At 44.0% G+C, this 13,777-nt stretch overlaps 1 long non-coding RNA gene and 1 pseudogene across 1 annotated transcript in view; one reads left to right on the top strand and one right to left on the bottom strand.

Moving 5' to 3' along the window:
* Nucleotides 1-13,777, top strand: part of LOC135245708 (NACHT, LRR and PYD domains-containing protein 3-like) — a 251,271-nt pseudogene that overhangs the window by 75,266 nt on the left and 162,228 nt on the right.
* LOC135245769 (uncharacterized) overlaps nucleotides 5,054-13,777 on the bottom strand; it is a 65,705-nt gene continuing 56,981 nt past the window's right edge. Inside the window, exon 2 of the long non-coding RNA XR_010327392.1 lies at nucleotides 5,054-5,124. This is a non-coding gene — a long non-coding RNA (uncharacterized LOC135245769). The remainder of the gene's footprint in view (nucleotides 5,125-13,777) is intronic.

Genomic DNA, 13,777 nt, shown 5'->3' on the forward strand with positions numbered 1-13,777 from the left:
TGGGGGACACTGTGGTGTCATCATCACCCACCGCAAAAACCTTGGAGTGGTGATGGACAACAGACTGTCCCTCTCCCAGAACATCACGGCGGTGAGTCGAACGTGCAGGTTCTTCCTGTACAACATCCGGAGAATCCGCCCCTTCCTCACCACCTACGCAACCCAGCTCCTGGTTCAAGCGATGGTCCTGTCCCGCTTGGACTACTGCAACTCGCTACTGGCTGGTCTGCCAGCATCCGCCATCAGACCCCTGCAGCTCATCCAGAATGCTGCAGCGCGTCTGGTCTACAACCTCCCCAGACATTCCCATGTCACCCCCTGCTCACTGACCTCCACTGGCTGCCTGTTATGGCTCGCATCAAATTTAAGTCCTTGGTGCTTGCATACCAGGCAGCTAAGGGGTCAGCACCAGGGTACATTCAGAGGATCATCAGACCCTACACACCAGCCAGACCTCTCCGTTCTGCCACCTCTGGACGCTTGGCACCTCCCCCTCTTCGCGTCTGCACTTCCCGCTCCCGTCTGCTGTCTGTCCTGGCCCCTCGCTGGTGGAATGACCTCCCCGTGACGGTCAGAACAGCAGAGAATCTCACCACTTTCAAACGCAGACTGAAGACTCATCTCTTCAGGCTGCACCTCTCCCCACCCCTCCCTAGCCTATAGTTCAGCTCATTGTACCTAGCTAGGATAATTTGATTGTTAGTGTATCTGGTAGGATTGTTTTTGTATGATTAGGTGTGATTCCAGTGCTAGTTTGTACTTTGTACTTGGTAGGATTCTTGCTGCTGAACAAGCTTACTCTACAGGGTTGGAGTCCTGATCGATGTGGTCACTTCTGGCACTACGATCCTTACTTCACTCTAGTGTTTCTTTTGCGCCTCTACATCTTGAAACCTATGCACTTGTTGTACGTCGCTCTGGATAAGAGCGTCTGCTAAATGCCTGTAATGTAATGTAAAAAATGTAATATCAAAAATATGCAATCTGTTAGTCACGAAAAGACTGTTTACGGTTACATACATTTGTATCTTTGATATGCACACACATTACAGCACCCAAAAAATACTTATGGTAAAACAATGTGCTTACATATCACCAAAACAAACTTTTATTTGGCAATATCTCCCAAAATGTTTATCAAAATCCCTAACCTTTCGTTGGAGAGAAAGCAAGGGTCATTCTGAGTGTTTATCCTGAAATACGTCACTCAAGCTGCACTACCTAACCAAAAAAATAAAATCTGTGTTACGTTTTGCCCTGCTCTGCCCTACTAACGTAAATGTGGTAAAAAGCAACCGGTGTTGAAGCAAGGCATGTACAGTGAATCTACGTACTCTGGTATCGATCAACCAATGGGAATATTGTGACACTATGACATATTTTCATTGACAGCCCCCTCATTAACATATGGATGAAAAAATACAGAAATAAATACAGAAATATATATATATACAGGCATAAATTAATCAAAACATAAATAAGGATATAAATATATACAGAAATAAATGAATCAAGCAATAAATAAATATGGAAATGAACATCCACAGAAATGAATGAATCAAGAAATAAATATGGAAATAAATGCAAATACCCATTTGTCAGATTTTGTCTATTAATTTATTTGTACATTCATTAATTTTTACATTTTCTTGCTTTTGTATTTATTTATTTATTTATACATTAATTCATTTATTGAGTCATTTATTTATTTATTATTTTTACATTTTTGGTCCTCCATATACCTGTAGTACCAGTCAATGGCAATAATCAGTTGTGGTGTTTCTCTGCAGCCAGCAGATGGCGCTGCAGTGTATTTCATTTGCCGCCTTGGTTACATTATTAGATGAAGATTGAATGTTTTTAAAAAATAAAGATGTTTGTAGACTGAAGGTGAGGTAAAGTACACCATAGTGATCATACTAGTGCAGTTTCTTGTGTTTGCAAATGAAATATGTTTGCAATCATGTTGTGTCCCATGTGATATCATCGCAACATGGAACAGTTTTGTTAATGAAATCCTTGCAGGAAGCCCCCAACCTTGAGTTGAATTGGCTCCTTATTTTTAGTTATTTTTTGTTAATTGAGCCAAGTGATAACCTTTTTTTTGTGGATTAGTCAGAATACTTTATGAACGTAATTAATATAAACTCTTCCTGTTTTTGTGTGTACTGTGTACATCCCAGGAATGCACGTACTGTACAAATAGGAAATTCCACATTTATCTGCTGCCAAGGTGCACAGTGTGACAATCAGCAGTGAATTTCAATTGTGTGTGTGGTTGTATGTGTGTGTGTCTGTGTGTGTGTGTGCGCATGTGTGTTGTGTGTTTGTGTGTGTGTGTGTGTGTGTGTGTGTACATGTGCATGTTTGCGTGTGTGTGTGTGTGTGGTCTCTCCACAGGCTGGGTTGGTGTAATCTCACAGATGGCTGCTGTGATGTTCTGGCCTCAGTCCTGCGTTCTCCTCACTCAGAGCTGAGAGATCTGGAGCTCAGAGACAATGAGCTGCAGGATTCAGGAGTGAGAGCGCTCTCTGCTGGACTGGAGGACCCACACTGTAAACTGCAGAGACTGGGGTGAGTACAAACACAAACCCCTTCAATCAAAAAGGGTTCCAATGTGACACAACACAGCACTAATGTTAATAATGACTAAATATAGCACTGATATTACTAATGTTTTTAATGTTAAAATAGACAAGAGAGTTATTTTTCTTCACAGAAATAAAGCAACATTTTCCTGTTCTTCCTCTTGGTAGAAACACATTTTAAATCTGACATCAGTTGGAATAAACATATTTTTGGGAAGCGTCAAATCGGTTCTATTCATACATTCTTCAAAATTATGAAAATTAATTGAATCTGTTCAAATTTAGTTCAAATTTCTTAAATAGGCATGATTAATTCCAGAGCCCTGTTATTTTATATTGAGCTGTAGATGGGGTTTGACACACACAGCCCTGTTAGTTTATATTAATGTGCTGTAAAGTAGCACACTGCTAGGTGTTTGACACACACAGCCCTGTTAGTTTACATTAATGTGTGTAAGGTGTGTAACTCCCTGCTGTGCGTTTGACACACACAGCCTTGTTAGTTTATATTAATGTGTGTAAGGTGTGTAACACTGTTTTGTGTTTGATACACACAGCCCTGTTAGTTTATATAAATGTGTGCAAGGTGTGTAACACACTGCTATGTGTTTATCACACACAGCCCTGTTAGTTTATATTAATGTGTGTAAGGTGTGTAACACACTGCTATGTGTTTGACACACACAGCCCTGTTAGTTTATATTAATGTGTGCAAGGTGTGTAACACACTGCTATGTGTTTGACACACACAGCCCTGTTAGTTTATATTAATGTGTGTAAGGTGTGTAACACACTGCTATGTGTTTGACACACACAGCCCTGTTAGTTTATATTAATGTGCTGTAAAGTAGCACACTGCTATGTGTTTGACACACACAGCCCTGTTAGTTTATATTAATGTGTGTAAGGTGTGTAACACACTGCTATGTGTTTGACACACACAGCCCTGTTAGTTTATATTAATGTGTGTAAGGTGTGTAACACACTGCTATGTGTTTGACACACACAGCCCTGTTAGTTTATATTAATGTGTAAGGTGTGTTGTCTACTGCAGCTGTCAGGCTGTAGAGTCACACAGAGGCTGTGATTCTGGTTCAGCTCTGTGTTTCAACCCCTCACACCTGAGAGAGCTGGACCTGAGATACAATCACCGGAGACTCAGGAGTGAGAGCGCTGTCTAGCTGTTTAAACTGGGTACACACTCACCACTGCTGTAAGTACAGAGAGTTTCCACATTGCACCACCTACAACAAACACACATCACACACCTGAGAGAGCTGGACCTGAGACACATCACCAGGAGACTCAGGAGAGAGCGTGTCTGCTGCTAAGGACACACTCACACTGCTGTAAGTACAGAGAGTTTCCAGCTCACCACAACCCACACACACCACACCACACGCTGAAGTAAGAGAGTTCATAGTGCCTCACACACCACAAGGGTTGGGGGGGGGGGCATGGAGGGCACTGTACAAACCAGCGTTACTCAAGAGAGTTGGGGATCTCCTGTGGAGGGTGCTGCACGGGATCACTGCAGTAAATAAGATGTGGTTGTTGTAGTTAGGGGTTTGATCAGGGACACAGTGATGGTGGAGTTTCAGTATTACAAAGCAATGGAGAACCTGAGTGTGTTTCAGAGTGTGTGTGTTATAAGGGTGTTTTATGTTCAGTGGAGGGAGGGGAGCTGTTTTTGCACATGGAACAGGGTGAGTGAATGGAATAAGTTTCCTTTCTGACAGATTTGTGTTTTTTTCATATGATCGTGGTTTTGTGTTTTATTGTGCCTTTGTTTTTATATATGTGATGTCATTGGTGTGTTAAGAGTGGAAATAAAGGATGGTTAAAATTCAGAATTCTGTTCTGCTGTTCTTACAGTGTGGACCATGGAGGAGAGAACAGGACCAAACCAGGACCCAGGAAATGTGAGTCTGTATCGACAGAACACTTTGCATAGATACACACTCTGTGTGTGTGTGTGTGTGTGTGTGTGTGTGTGTGAGAAAGAGAGACTTCTCTCTTACACACATAAACACACAAACAGAAACACACATGTACACAAACACACACACAGAGGTACTATGACAGTCCTTTCTCTCTCACACACATAATAAGGTGAATATTAATAATGATAATTAATCTCATTAATGTCTCTGGTGTGCAGACGGCTGTCAGCTCACACTGGATCCAAACACAGCGCACAGAGAGCTGTCTCTGTCTGAGGGGAACAGGAGGGTGACACACACACCGGGGAGAGAGGAGCCATATCCTGATCATCCAGAGAGATTTGAGTACGAGCGCCAGGTTGTGTGCAGAGAGAGTGTGTGTGAGCGCTGTTACTGGGAGGCTGAGTTCAGTGTGTCTGAGGGGGAGGGTTGATATAGCAGTGACAGATAAAGGAATCAGCAGGAAAGGACGGGGTTATGACTGTGGTTTGGATGGAATAAAAACTCCTGGAGTCTGCGGTGCTTTGATGATTACGGTCACTCTGATAAACTCAGATACTCTGTCTGGCACAATAAGAACCGAACAGACATACCTGCCCCCCCTCCCCCTACCGCAGAGCAGGAGTGTGTGATGATGATGATGATGGTAGAGGAGTGTGTGTGTACAGGGTAGGAGTGTGTGTGGACCGTCCGGCCGGCACTCTGTCCTTCTACAGCGTCTCTGACTCTGACACACTGACCCTCCTGCACAGATTCCACACACACTTCACTCAACACACACCCCTCTGTGCTGGATTTTTTGTGTGGAAATCCTCAGTGTCCCTCTGCCAACTGGAGTAGAGACACACACACGCACGGCGCACACAAATATGCACGTGCACACACACACGCATACACACACACACGTGCGCATACACACTCGCACACATGCACGCACACACAAATACATACACTCATGTACACACACACACACCACATTCATATACCCACTCACACACACACACCACACACACTCATATACACATACACACACACACTCAGATACACATAGACACATACACCCACATACACACATCCACACACACACATACATTCACACACACCCTTGCTTTCTCACACTCATGCACACGCACTCACAAATACACACACTGATGTACACTCATGCACACGCACTCACACACCTACGCACGCACACACTCGTGCACACACACTCACACTCTTACACACACATACACACCCTCACACACACAATCACTCACACACCCATCACACACATCGCACACACACACACATCACACAACACACATCCTCTGCACACCTCACGTGAACACACACATTCACCCACAGTGCACTCCACGATCGCACACACACACCATCACATACATCATGTACACACACCTCATACACCTATGCACACACACACACTGATTACCTACACTTCATCACCAAGTCACTCACACACACACACACTCATCCCTCACTCACACACACACATGTTACCACTCATCCCACACCATCACACACAGCCACACACCACACACAACATCCATAGCATGCACACACATTAACAACCATCTGCACAACCACACACACATAACACACACACATTCACATTCCCATACGCATGCACACACATGTATAAACACACACACACATTCACATTCCCATACGCATGCACACACATGTATAAACACACACACATTCACATTCCCATACGCATGCACACACATGTATAAACACACACACATTCACATTCCCATACGCATGCACACACATACGATAACACACACACACATTCACACCCATACGCATGCACAACATGATAAACACACACATTCACATTCCCATAGCATGCAACACATGTATAAACACACACACATTCACATTCCCATACGCATGCACACACATGTATAAACACACACACATTCACATTCCCATACGCATGCACACACATGTATAAACACACACACATTCACATTCCCATACGCATGCACACACATGTATAAACACACACACATTCACATTCCCATACGCATGCACACACATGTATAATTCACCAGTGCACTCTCACGCGCACACGCATGCATGCATACATACACACGCTCATAATCGTATGCACACACTCTCTCTCTCTCTCTCTCTCTCATACTCTGTCACTCACACACACACACACCCTCTCTCTCACACACACACACTCACATCCACACACATTCACACAAACGCACGCACACACACACAAACTCATGCACTCACGCACACACACACATGCCTGCAGAGACACAAACACGTGTCAACACACACACTCCTCAGTGTCCCTCTGCTAACTGGAGTAGAGACACACTCCAATGCATGCACACACACACAGCACTGCAACACACACCACAGCATACACACACACACACTCACATACACACTCCAACACACACCTGCACCACACACACACAGACATATATATACACACACTCATGTACAGATACACACACTCAATCACACACTCACACACACACACACACACACACGTATATACACACACACACACTCGTATACACATACACACACACTCAATCACACACTCACACATATATATATACACACTCATATGCACCTAGACTCACACACATGCACTCACACATCTACACACACTCTCGCGCAACCAGTCACACACACGCCCTCTCTCTCACATACACTCCATCACACACACACATACCCTCACACACACCCTTTCTCTCTCAGTCATGCACACGCACTCACAAATACATACACTCATGTTTACTCATGCACACGCACTCACAGACCTATGCACGCACACTCTCTCACACCCAGTCACTCACACACACCTACACACGGACACACACAATCTCACGCACACACACACACGGCATGCGCACATACACGCGCTCATACACACACACTCTCACTCACACACTCACATACAGTATACAGACACACACATTCGCAAACACACACACACACACACACACATTTATGCAATCACGCACAAACACAAACGTGTCAACACACACACATTCTCATTCCCATACGCACGCACGCACACACATGTATAAACACACACATTCTCTTACCCATACGCACACACACACATACTCATGCACTCACACATGCATACACATACATGCGTGCACACACCATATACACATATATACACAAACATTCTCATACCCATACATACACACACACACACATGTATAAACACACACACATTCACAAAGGCACTCTCACACACACACACATAAACATACATAAACTCATTCTCTTGCTTGCACACACACTCAAATAAAAAATCACACACACATTCACACAAACACATGCACACACACTTTCTCTTACCCATACACACACGCCCCCGTGTGTACACATACTCATGCACTCAATCATACTCTCACACATGCACACACAGATACATGCGTGCACACGCACGCGCCCACACACACACACACACACACACATTCTCTTACCCATACACACACACAATCCGGGCACACACATACTCATGCACTCACACACATACACACACATGTTCACATCCACAGTCACTCCCACAAACGTACGCATGCATGCACACACATTCACAAATTCACGCACACACAAACACACTCACCCGATCACACCTTCTTAGCTGTCCATTGTGTTCGATGATGACGCTTGCTCCGGGGGATGGGGGGGATGGGGGGGATGGGGTGGGTGGGGGGTGGGGGGTGGGGGGGCGGTTCAGTGTCGTTGACGCTGGTGCCACTTCATGTGGCTGTGGAGGCCGATGCGTGAGCCACACACTCGTCCACAGCTGGGGCAAGGGAGCCCAGATGTTGGGGCAATGCCGGCAGCCCTCTGGTGTCGTTGGGCACGTCTTTCGGTCCTCCTCTGTTGGATGGTGTAATGTATTTGCTCGGTCACCCTGCCCAATATTGTAACTCCTGTACATAAGAGTAATATCTTTTAGCAGTTCAGCTTAAGCACTTGCTGTCTAAAAGTGATATTTTTTTACATTTCAATACATTTATATTGCAGATGTTCAAGGTGTGTTTATGTACTTTTGATTATTAAAACATTAATATAACATTGAGAGTAATAATGCCAAAAGATGGCAGGGTAAAATGTTTTTGAAGTAATAATTCTATCTCCTGTATCTGCATCTTTTTTAAAAGAATCCAGTGGCAAACTCCTCCACTTAAATGTGCATTTTACTAGTTTTTACAGTTGCTTTCATTCATTTTCACAAGAGTTCCAATGTGCAAATTTCTGTTGGCAAATGCAGCTGATAGGGAGAATGCAGAATGATCACTGCAGTGTACTTATTTCCTTTCATTACTGTAAACAATGATGGATTGAGTTTCCTTATTAATTCTTTTAGGATTTTTTTTTTTTTTTTTTTGCTTTAATTTTCTGTATTTTCAGACAATAATATGCAATGATTAAACCTGAATTATTAAAATATCAAATGTTTTGCTGTTGTGATTTATTATTGTGTGATGTATTGAACTCCTGTGACACAGTAGTACTTATTTCATATTCTGTATGGGATTATGTTTGGGCTCAATTTGAGTAGATCAGCATGGGGCTAAAATCTGCAGTTGAAGCAATGACATTCATCTACAGTAGTGGAAATAAAATCCATTATAAGAGAAGTTGTGTAGTGTCTGATGAATGCTTGCTTCTGTTGCTGTAGTGTAACCACAACTCAATACATTTTGAAAAGGCACTGCTTGTCTATTGAGCTGGTATGTTTATGTTACCTCTCAAATAAATGGTTTTCCTGAAGGTTTGACCTGGATCTGCTGCACATCAGTTGAATGGATTAGACCACTAAGCCAAAATCAGGGCAGAAGTGTGGTTTGCATGACATCCAGTCTCTGAGATGTTCCTGAGACCCTACAGTTTTTCTCATTTTTTCAGATGCATTTCTGATATCTGCAGTCACACATTACAAATGCATTACAGTATGTTATGATTGCTTTGGCTCAATGTGGAAAACTCAATTTGCCAAACTGACTGGCAAAATTCTTACCCTAAGACACTAATTGCAGTACCTACCCACAAAGTGCACAACTCTAAATCACACTCAGTTTTCACAATACAGTCGTCTCGTATTAGTACAATGTTCCAATGCTTATTGCTAGACATGCAGATTGTGAAATGAAATCAAGATGTTTGCAATTCTGTCTCATCACTTCCAGCAACATTGCCCAGGTGAGTCGCATTGCAGCACGATTGGTAATCCCAACATAAAAGGCTGTTTTACAGCACTACATTCAGCAGTGTCTGACAACATGGAGCAGCCCAATGCAGTTGGTACTGATGGACGGGTCATGGCTGTGGCTGAGGTTGTGGTCAAGCAGGTAGAAGAAATATTGAATGAATGAATTTAGAGCCACAGTGATTGACCATGTCATAAATCCAGGCATAACAATGGGAGCGCGAAGGATTGTAAGGCCAAACTTAAAAATGTCAACAGTGGCATCTAATAAGAGCTTTTGGACTGAACATTGATAAGTCAATAATTTACTGCAAAATGTGATACTGTAATTACATTACAGGATTGTTGTGTTGGTGTCATTTTATATTATTTCTGTTCCGTGACGAGCCTGTAAGCCATGCTAATCATTTTTATTAGAGACCGCGCAACTCTGTTTTTCAAAATGCCAGCTTATTCCACATGGGGAAAATTGCGTTTGTGTTAGGTATTCTGTGGCAATGACTGTTCTGTCTGTTCTGATAATGTGATTATTTTTCTTCTATCAGATAAGGCCTGCTGGTGCAAGTGTGTAATGTTGCATTTGTATGTGTTATTTTTACTGTTTACGTGTCAAATGTCTAGAGTGTAAATGTTTCTGTTTAAATGATTAGTTGAATAAAACATATCATCGCTATTTTCACCATGTTAAAAGTACTCACTCAGCTCCAAAGGCATGCTGATGTTAAACCCATATTCCAATCTGTTTGAAATGACACATTCTGCCTAGTCTGTTCAAACATCAGACATTTTTTAACTCTACATATTGTTTATGCCCTGCACCTGAACAAATTGGATGTGCCCATTTTACTGTACCATCTCCTTTGTAAGCTAAGAGTTCCTTCACTGACACATCCTTAAGCTAGAGTTTTTAAGCTGACTAATCAGAATGTACTGCTGGTTTTATGAGGCTGAAAATGTACAGCATTGTTAATCAAAATGATATCTGGGTGAGTAATTGTGGATATTAGTCTGTAGAACTACTTTGTCATTGATTTATAAATATACCAGTATATCCTGGGCTTTACACTGATGGTTAATTGTGGTACATATAGCAGTGGCCTGATATGCATTCTCAGTTGCAGTTTGCTTCTACCTGACTGCCCCCAGCTGGGAAACAGAGGGCACAACCCCCAGCAGGGAAACAGAGGACACAACCCCCAGCAGGGAAACAGAGGGCACCAGCAGGAAACAGGCACAACCCCCAGCAGGGAAACAGAGGGACAACCCCCAGCAGGAAACAGAGGGACAACCCCAGCAGGGAAACAGAGGGACACAACCCCCAGCAGGGAAACAGAGGGGCACAGAAGACTCTGGGTCATCCCACCATGGATGGCGCAGGAGAGGTAGCAGGTTTTAGCAGTTTGCTAAGGTGGTCTGGGAGGATGGACAGCGTGGGAAAGTGTGGAGGACCGATCGCTCAGTGGGTCAGACTGGTGGAAGATACCACAAGCCAGGCTTAGCTTCCTGATCAGGGCCAATTATGACACCCTGCCTTCTCCTCAGAACCTGCGCTAATGGTTTGGTGCGGATGAGACCGTCCGCTCTGTGCTGCACCCAAACGAGGCCTCCGGCACGTTCTGTCAGACTGTGAGACGGCTCCAGCACAGGGACACTGAGCAGGCCTCCAGCACAGGGACACAGAGCAGGTCTCCAGCACAGGGACACAGAACAGTGCTCCTTATATGGAGACGTGGTCTACTCGGGCGAAGGTGGTGCTCCTTATAAGGAGACGTGGTCCTCTCGGGTGAAGGTGGTGCTCCTTATGGAGCTCACCCTCCCATGGGAGGAGGGGGCAGAAGCAGCCTATGAGCAGAAACGCCTGAAGTACTCCGACCTGGCAGCGGAGTGTGAGAGTGTAAGGAGTGTAAGGAGGCCGGTTAGAGAGCGACAGCATATCCAGTGGAGGTGGGACGCTGGGGGTTCACCCGCCAGTCAGTGCTCTACCATTGGAGAACACGGGCATGGCAGGGGCAAGGCTGAGGCGGGCAGCTAGAGGGCTGGCCGAGGAAGCAGAGAAGGGGGGCTGGCTCGGGGGCGTGGAGTCAGCAAACACCTGTAGCCTCCCCAGAAAGAAAAGAGCCTTCAGTCTAGTAGGGCCTCCAAAGACACAAACCACAATATCAAACCATCTATCTATATGATCGGGTGAACATGATGTAGGTGTTTGTGTGTGTGTTTGTGTGCATGTGTGTGCATGGATCCGATGGATGCCAGGATCCGGTTCAAAGCCCTGACCCTTGCCTACACTGCCGCCAACAGGACAGCCCCCATCTACTTGCAGGACATGACTCAATTCTATGTGCCTGATCGACCACTCCGCTCTGCAGCAGCAGGGCGCCTTGCAACCCCTCCCACCCGCCCAAAGGGATCACATAGCTTCTCCACCCTAGCTCCACAGTGGTGGAACGAACTCCCCTTCCCTCTCCGATCCTCTCCCTCACTATCCATCTTCCGCCGTGGCCTGAAGACTCATCTCTTCAGACTATACCTAGACTAACCACCACCACGCTGTATATATATTAAAAAAAAATAAAAAAAAACCTTTTTCCTGTCACTTGTTACATGTTGCCCCATCCCTGCACTTCTTGGTAAATTGAATTTGTCCTAATACTGTAGCTTATTCTTCTGCCTAGTTTGGTTTTGCAGATGTTAGACCAGGATAGTGTTCATTGTTCTCGGCTAGAAATAGCTGTACAAAATAAGTAATTGTACCTTACTGAACCCGTGTTCAGCAGTTGTCTACGATCATGAAAATGCACTTTTTGTACGTCGCTTTGGATAAAAGCGTCTGCCAAATTAATGTAATGTAATGTAATGTTGTGCATGTGCGTGTGTCTGTGTGTATTGATGCGCTGTGTACGTGCTCTGTGTGTAAAATAAAAATGAGCATCTTCAGTGCAGTGTTTCTTTGAAATTACACCCCCATCCTCATGCTAAATGGAATTTAATAAAACCATTATGTGCCATGGCAGGAGCTTGAAATAGTCGAAAATATCAGAGTGTTTACTTTTGCTATCAGACCTGTGGGCTGTACTGGAATACTGGAAACACAAAGTGGATGCTTTCCGCCATCCGGTGGTCTTTTGATGCTACTACAAGGGACTGAACTCCAGAGAGTGAGACTCAAGGCAGAAGTTGGTAGTTTCTAAAACGTTGACTGCTTACTCCGGTTCCCTCTGTCTAATATAACATTTTTTGTAAAGATCTGAAACTAGGCCCTAATTTTTTTCTTTTTTTTTTAGAGTTGAGCACACACTTCTTAACCTTTTTCTGTCAAAACTAAATATAAATTAAATTTATGAAATCAAACATTCTATTATTGATGGCCATTATCAAAGGCAAACTCAATGTAGACAGATAGGGCTGGCAGTAGCAGCGCCGCAGCAGCAGCGCTGGCGGTGTGGACACACACATGCATGCGAGCCGCAGCAGTTCGGCGAGGTAGCCGTCACGCGCAGGCGAGGTAAGCGGTGTAGACCAGGCGTAAGGCAGTGCAGTGTGGGGCCACATAGCTCAGGAGCTAAGAGTGGTTGTCTGGCAGTCGGACGGTTACCAGTTTGATCCCCCGCCCTGGGCGTGTCGAAGTGTCCCTGAGCAAGACACCTAACCCCTAATTGCTCCCAACGAGCTGATTGGTACTTTTGCATGGCAGCCTTTCACCGTTGGTGTGTGTGTGAGTGTGTGTGTGAATGGGTGAATGAGAGGTGTCAATTGTAAAGCGCTTTGGATGAAAGCGCTATAGAAATGCAGTCCATTTACCAGAAGGCAGCTGTGATGCACCTAATAATCGTGTGCACCCCCAGCCTCTGGCAAAACAGTCACATGTTAAATCTCATGCTCATATTAATATATAATGTAAACATATGATATAATTAATATAATATTATTATATTTAATAATAAATTATTATAGATAATTATTATAGATATCAATACATTATTATAGGAAATTATTATATTTAATAATAGAGTTTAAGGTTAGAGTTTAATATTTGT

The sequence above is a fragment of the Anguilla rostrata genome, chromosome 19 (assembly GCF_018555375.3).
Source record: "Anguilla rostrata isolate EN2019 chromosome 19, ASM1855537v3, whole genome shotgun sequence".
Classification (NCBI taxonomy): domain Eukaryota; kingdom Metazoa; phylum Chordata; class Actinopteri; order Anguilliformes; family Anguillidae; genus Anguilla; species Anguilla rostrata.